Genomic DNA, 6869 nt, shown 5'->3' with positions numbered 1-6869 from the left:
TTGTCCTCACTCTCTCTAGCAAGCTGTGTTCTGTGAGGTTGAGGAATAGACATGATCAGTTTTTCCCATTTTCAGTCTTTCCATCTGAGAGAGAGCAAAGATTTCCCCATGTAAATTGCCAACTAATGGGAAAGGATGTTGGGGTGGGGTTGTGGGGTGGCTGCCAGTCTCTGAGGCTCAGTCTACATTGAGATGAGTAAATGCTGGTAATTTCTGATCTTGATGACTGTTTCCAAGTGGCAAAAGTAAAATGCCTTCCTAACAGGTGTACTTTCTTATAAATTTTGTTTTGTTACTGTTAAAAAAAATTAAACATTAAGTTAATTTAGCATATTAACTAACCTCACTTTTACCCAGAACTAAACAATTTCTGTTAAGTAGAAAACATTAAAGCTAGCTAATGCACTTTTGTTCCTCTAAAATAAACTATACAAAATATCTTTTTTTTATGACAAGGGAAAACCATGTTGAAAAATTACCCAGTCCTTTTGTGAATTTAAAACTTTGTCTGCATTTTCCCAGGTGACCCATCCAGTGCCTGTTGGATGTGCCTTAATATGTTGTGAGGGCCCTTCCTGGTGGCACAACGGGTTAGGACACAGCACTGCAAACTAGCCAGAGCTGCTTCGTTGCAAGTTCGACCCCCAGCCCCGGAGGTGACACACATGGTGCAGCAGACCTCTCCTGTTTTGCCTTCTGCTCCCCTCAGGAGTGTATTTTAGTAGATCTACCTGTTCTGCTCCCCACTCTGTCTCTGGTAAATCCACTCACCGCCCCTGCACCTCTGACTTGTACCCCAGTTCTGTATGAATAAATAAATAAATCTTTTAAAAAAGTGTTATTGAGCATGGAAACAGCTGTGAAAGAAAGACTCTGTGGGATGAAGATGTAGCATAAATTTGTAGATTTTTTTTTCAAACAGGACTAGTAATTTTACTTGAAGACTTTCAAATCCTAATTCACAAAGATATAAAACATAAAGACTTTATTTAACATCTTTTTTTTTTAATTATTCATGTGTAAATATTTTTGTTTGGAGTTATCTAGCCAGATTCATGGCGATGGTGCTGCCAGGTGAGCATTCCTGTTCCTAATCTCTCAGCACCTCTTCTGAGACCTTAGCTCCTTTGGTTGGTCAAAGGCTTGTCTGGCTGTAACATGTGATAATAAAAAAGTGCTATTATCCCCTGCAGTTTCCTCCACTGTTTCTCCCTTTTACATGCTATTTTGAGATTCAGCACATGCTTTCTGCAGCTGCTTGTCTCAGATATTTTTCTGTATTTCTCTCTCAAAAGCTTTAATGTTGGCCTTCATCTCTGTGCTTGTTTATCTCAGAGGAAAAATAAGTGGCTAATTTGCTATCTAATTTGTTTGTCTTATATTTTGTTACGAAGCTTTGTTTTTGTTTTGTTAATGTTAAATTCAAGTCTGCCAGACACATTACCATTTTTTAAAAAGCCAGAGGAGTTTTGAGATACGTAGAAAAAGAATGAAAAGACAAAAATACATAAGAATAAATTTAATCAAGGAGGTAAAATATTTGAAAACTGTAGGACTTATTAATGATAAAAAGGAAGAACACACAAATAGAATATTCTTTGTTCATATAATGCAGAATTAATATTTTTAAAATGTCCATTTGAACCCAAAGCAAATAGCAGACTCAATACAATCCTTATCAAAACTCCAGTGGCATCTTTGCAGAAATAGGACTAACGATACTTAAATTTGTGGCTCCACAAATGACTTTCCAAGAGTCAAAGTAATCTTATAAAGAAAGAGAATCAGCTGGAGACTTCAGCTCTTACTTTTAAACTGTAATGCAAAGCTATAGTAATGAAAACAGTATGGTATGGGCATAAAAACAGAGACATTGATCAATGGAACAGAATAAGCTGTACAGAAACATTTGATCTGTTTATTTAAGACAAAGGAGACAAGGCTATACAATGGGGAGAAGATGGTCTCTTCAATAAATGGTGATCAGAAAACTGGACAGTCACATAAAAAAGCATAAAACAATACCCCCTTTTTACATGATGCACAACTAACTCAACATGAATTAAAAACTTGAGCATAGGAGAAAACAAAAGAGTACGTCCCTTGATGTTGACTTTAGTGATGAGATTATGGATCTGATTCAAAAGTAAAAATAAGCAAGTGGAACTATAGTCAGACGAAAAAGATCCTGCACAACAAAGATCATTTACAAAATAAAAAGACCACCTACAGAATGGAAGAATATATTTTAAAGTCATATATCTGATAAGGAGTTTGTGTTTAAAATAAATAAAAAGCATAAAACTCAAAAGCAAAGAGTTCCAACCGAAAGGAGGCAGAGGAATTCTCTGTCCCTTTGTGAGGGACATATCCTTCATACTTCTCACGAGTATGAAGGATAGTTCTGTCATGTTTGGTGGAAGTTGTTGTTGCTAGGGTTTTCCCTCTAGTTTTATTGAATAATAATTGACAGGGTTGTTTATATTTGTGGTATTTAACATACTGTTTAGTATCTTCTCCAAGAAAGAATCATAGATACCAAAATATAAATTCCTCACTACCAAAAGCCTGTGTAACTTTCAACATCAAAAGTACACTTGTAGACACTATGGAAAATATGGAGATTATATAAAAAATTAAGAATAGAACTCCATTCCTGGATATTTATTCAAAGAATATAAAAATACCAATTTGAAAAGATGGTCACTATGCTCATTGCAGCAATATTTATAGTAGCCAACATATGAAAACAACCTAAGTGTCCATAAAAAGGAAAATGGATAAATGTGTGGTATACATGTGTCATACAACACTACTCAGTCATAAAAAAGAATAAAATTTTGCATTTGCAATAAATGAATGGATATTGAAATTATCATACTAAGTGAAATAAGTCAGACCAATAAAGACAAACATAATTTTACTCATATGTGAACTATAAAAAATTTGACAAAACCCCACGACAGAAAGAGGATTGGGAGCACAAAGGGCCAAGGGGACCAACTGAACAGTAATGGATTAAAAAAAAAAACAACACAGACTTTTGAAGGTGCAACATTACAACTTGTATAAATGTTGAACTATACTGTTTACATCTGAAACATATGTTAGAAACCAATGTTACCTCTGTTTAAAAAAAAAACATGATGACTGGATCGAAAAGTATACATACACAAAGGAATACTACTCAGCAATCAAAAAGATAAGTGTATGCCATTTATAGCAACTTGGATGGAGCTAGGAGGGATTATGCTCAGTGAATAAGTCAGAAGCAGAAAGTAAAATACCAGATAGTTTAACTTATAGGAGGAATAGAGAGGATCTAGAAAAAAAAATAAACAGACAACTATAAATCAGAGATATTTTGCAGGGAGGGAGTGGGAAAGGGATCAAGCAGAGAACGGAAGAGCATAAGGGACTATGGTGATGGCACACAGGTGAATTAATGGTGAGAATTCTATGGGAACTACACCTCAGAAAAGAAAACAGACTTTATACAAAATGAGCAATGATATAAAAATATATATAAATAAATTACATATTTTTTAAAATCCTAGAAAGCACATTATTATAGATAGCACTAAGATGAACTTAAACTAAAACTGTTGTGTGGAATTCATATTTAAGATAGCACATCTTCTATTAGATCATAGTGCTTGCATCTAGAGTAATGCCTAAATTGAAAAGGTACTTGTTAATTATTTGACATCCAGAAACTTCCTTTTAAAACTTCACCTAGCTTCATGGTATACCTGTCCAGCACTTGCTTCACTTTCTCAAGACTCAGTGTCATATTCAAGTCTACAGACAGCAAAATTTTATTTTTGTCTCTTTCTTTTTCCAGAGAGGTGATTGAGGAAATGACCTTGGCGAAACTGACAGTCTGATGTGAGTATTTCTGAACTAGATAATTATTCATTTGTTCCTTTTGTGTTCTGTTTCTTATACATGATTAGAGTATCCCAAAGCTAGTATTGAAAGAAGGTCTTAAATAGGGAATCAACACATTTTTGAAATTCAAAGTGCAGCACACAGTTGATTTTCTTTGTGCACTTTTATTCTTATAATCTGTTTCATTCAGTGAGCATTGTGGGAAAGTGCTTTGCCACTCATTAATTAGTTTTAGTTATCTAAGAAAATCTGTGAAACTTGGCATTCACAGAAACAACTCAAGAGCAGAGAAACAACATAGCTGGTGCCAGAATTTGGTGGGTGACAAGTTCAGTACCAATGCTGTCAAATCAAAGAATAATCTAAAAGTATTCCATTGTACATAATTTCAGTAGAAACTGTTACCTAAATCTAGATCAGAACAGCATTACTCAGGTACAAAAAAAGAAAGATACTGTTAGGCAAATGATAAATATTGCCCTAAGACTAATATCTAATATCTCCACTGAGATATTAGAGACTCTGTTTCACTTAGACAACCATTTGGTAACCTTCTCCTTTCTTTTTCTCTCTTCCCTCTCTTAAGCTTATGTTTTAAATTAACCAATAATGAGTGAGCATATGAAATTCTTAATACTCCCCACCTCAACCCCAATGTGACCTAGAACCCAGACCAGTGCTCTCTTTACCTGTGATGTCACTGAGGTCCAGATGTGCTGACAATTTCCAGGTGTTGTAATAAAGCTGTATTTTTTTTAAGTCTCTTAATGGTTATTACTGAAGTGTATCTTGTAATTATATGAAGACCCCCCAAGGGTTGTCCTGCTGTACTATTGACTTAAAATAGGGAAATGTCCATGGGAAACACAGGAGTTCTCCCTAGTATAGAAAACCTAATAAATAAGCCAGCTATTCCCTACTGGGTTTTAATCTCAATAGAATTAGTTGATCATAATTATTCAGGGAAAGCAGGTTTTAATAGGTTTCATTTAAGTATTGCATCTTTGGATTCTCAAAGTACACCAAAAAATTAATCAAAAATTTATCAAACCTGAGTCCCTTAACTTAAGAAAATGCAAAATTTATGTAATCACTGCAGTTGCATTCTTTCACTGAGAAGAAAGCACTGTATTTAATTCCACAGCTCCAAGTACACTGGGGATACAAGTGAAACCTTGATGAATTTATCATTTAAAAAAATGGACTCGTGCTTTCTTCATTCAGAATATAGTCTGAAATCTTAGTCTTGTCAGCTAAACTACAATGTAAATGTTCCCTGCAAGGACCCTGAGATTTTTCTAACCTTGAGGTTCAATATTGCTCTTGGCTGCAATAATGGTCAAATCCATAACATTTTGGTTTCAAAGAATGAACCTTAGAAAACTGTGAAAGACAGTTAATCTCAGTGGCAAACAATAGGGATAAAAAGGGAACTTTAATGAAAATGGATGTGCTTCTCGGGGTTTTCCGTCTTAATTAAAGTCACAACATACTTTCAAAGCAATGCTTGCTTCTGGATTTCGACTGAAGAAACTCATGGCAGGTCATGTTCATCAGTCACATTTTCTTTTGCACTAGTCTACCATTTTTGCTTTCAGCTCACAGCAGAACTATAAATTTGGCATCCCATTCTCCAGGTTACAGTCCAGGAAACGGAGACGTGGGTTTAGAAAGTCACCTTTCTAGGTACTAAGTCACTGTTAGTAAGAGACAGAGTGGAGATGCTTGGAAAAGTGGGGCATTCCCTGAGCACAGAGTTAACAACACTTGAAAAAGCATAGCCCTGGGCTCTTTCCAGCTGGAACCACATAATGGGCATCTCTTGGGACATGTGGCATAAGTGCCCAAGATGGGTTCGACCACAGGAAGCTGAAGCATGAGTGGAGCTCCCCAGCGGACCACACCAGGAGGAGCCAGGACACATACACAGAGCTCGTATGATGTGGAGATCCGCTCCTTGGCGGCCAGTGTTGCACGTGCAAATGCACATTGCTGATGTCTCCAAGGCGTCCTGCAGCGAGCTGGTCCACACCAGCAACCTGGTGAAGAACTGTGTTGTGCTCAGTGACAGCACGCCTTGGGGACAGTGGACGACCCCACTAGCGGCTGCCCCAGGTCTCAAGAAGGGTACCATGCTGGTAAATGAGGGGAAGAGATCTTAAACAAAAAGCCATCCAAGAAAAATATAACAAAAGGCACAGAAAGCCGAAATGCAGGGGCAGGTGCCGCTGGGCAAGCTCCTCGCAGCTGTCAGTCCAGGCCATCGCTGACAAGCAGTTGGCTGAGGCTGGGTTCAGTTCCCACAAGACTGTCCCTACCTCCCCATCTCAGATGCCAACCGCAAGTCTCAAGGTCACTTGTTCTTCTGACCTAGCTGCCACCCTTCAGGGTTTCCATGACCTTCCCTTGGACAAACAACCAAAGTGCCTACTATAGCTGAATGGTTAGTCGTATCATGCTCCATCTTGGGCAATAAAGGGACTTCAGTGATCGCCCTAATGACTCGGATGGATCTAAATGGCATTCTAATGAACGAGAAAATAAAAAGGATCCAAATAGTACACAATAATCCCCCCTTATCAGCAGAGAATATCTTTTCAAGACCCCCCGTGGAAGTCTGAAACCATGACTTGTATATACCTGGCTCTCTATTCTGTCTTCTGCTTTTACCTATACGTGCATACCTGTGATCAATGCTAAATTATACATTGGGCACAGTAAGACATTTGAAACAAATAAACCCTAAAATAGAACAATTATACGACTATTTATAATAAAAGTTCTAAGTGTGGCCTCCCCTTCCCCTTCCCGCTCTCCCCCTCCCCCAGAGTATCTTATTATATAAGATATATAATAAGATAAATTATAATAAATTATTATATTATAATAATAAATTATTATATTATAATAAATTATAATATAATTTTCTGTTGAGTTGACCCTGTTGACCAACAGGAACTAAAATAGGAACTGGAAAC

Source organism: Condylura cristata, unplaced genomic scaffold (genome assembly GCF_000260355.1).
Source record: "Condylura cristata isolate star-nosed mole 26May11 unplaced genomic scaffold, ConCri1.0 scaffold00021, whole genome shotgun sequence".
Taxonomy (NCBI): domain Eukaryota; kingdom Metazoa; phylum Chordata; class Mammalia; order Eulipotyphla; family Talpidae; genus Condylura; species Condylura cristata.
This window is presented reverse-complemented; position numbering follows the sequence as displayed.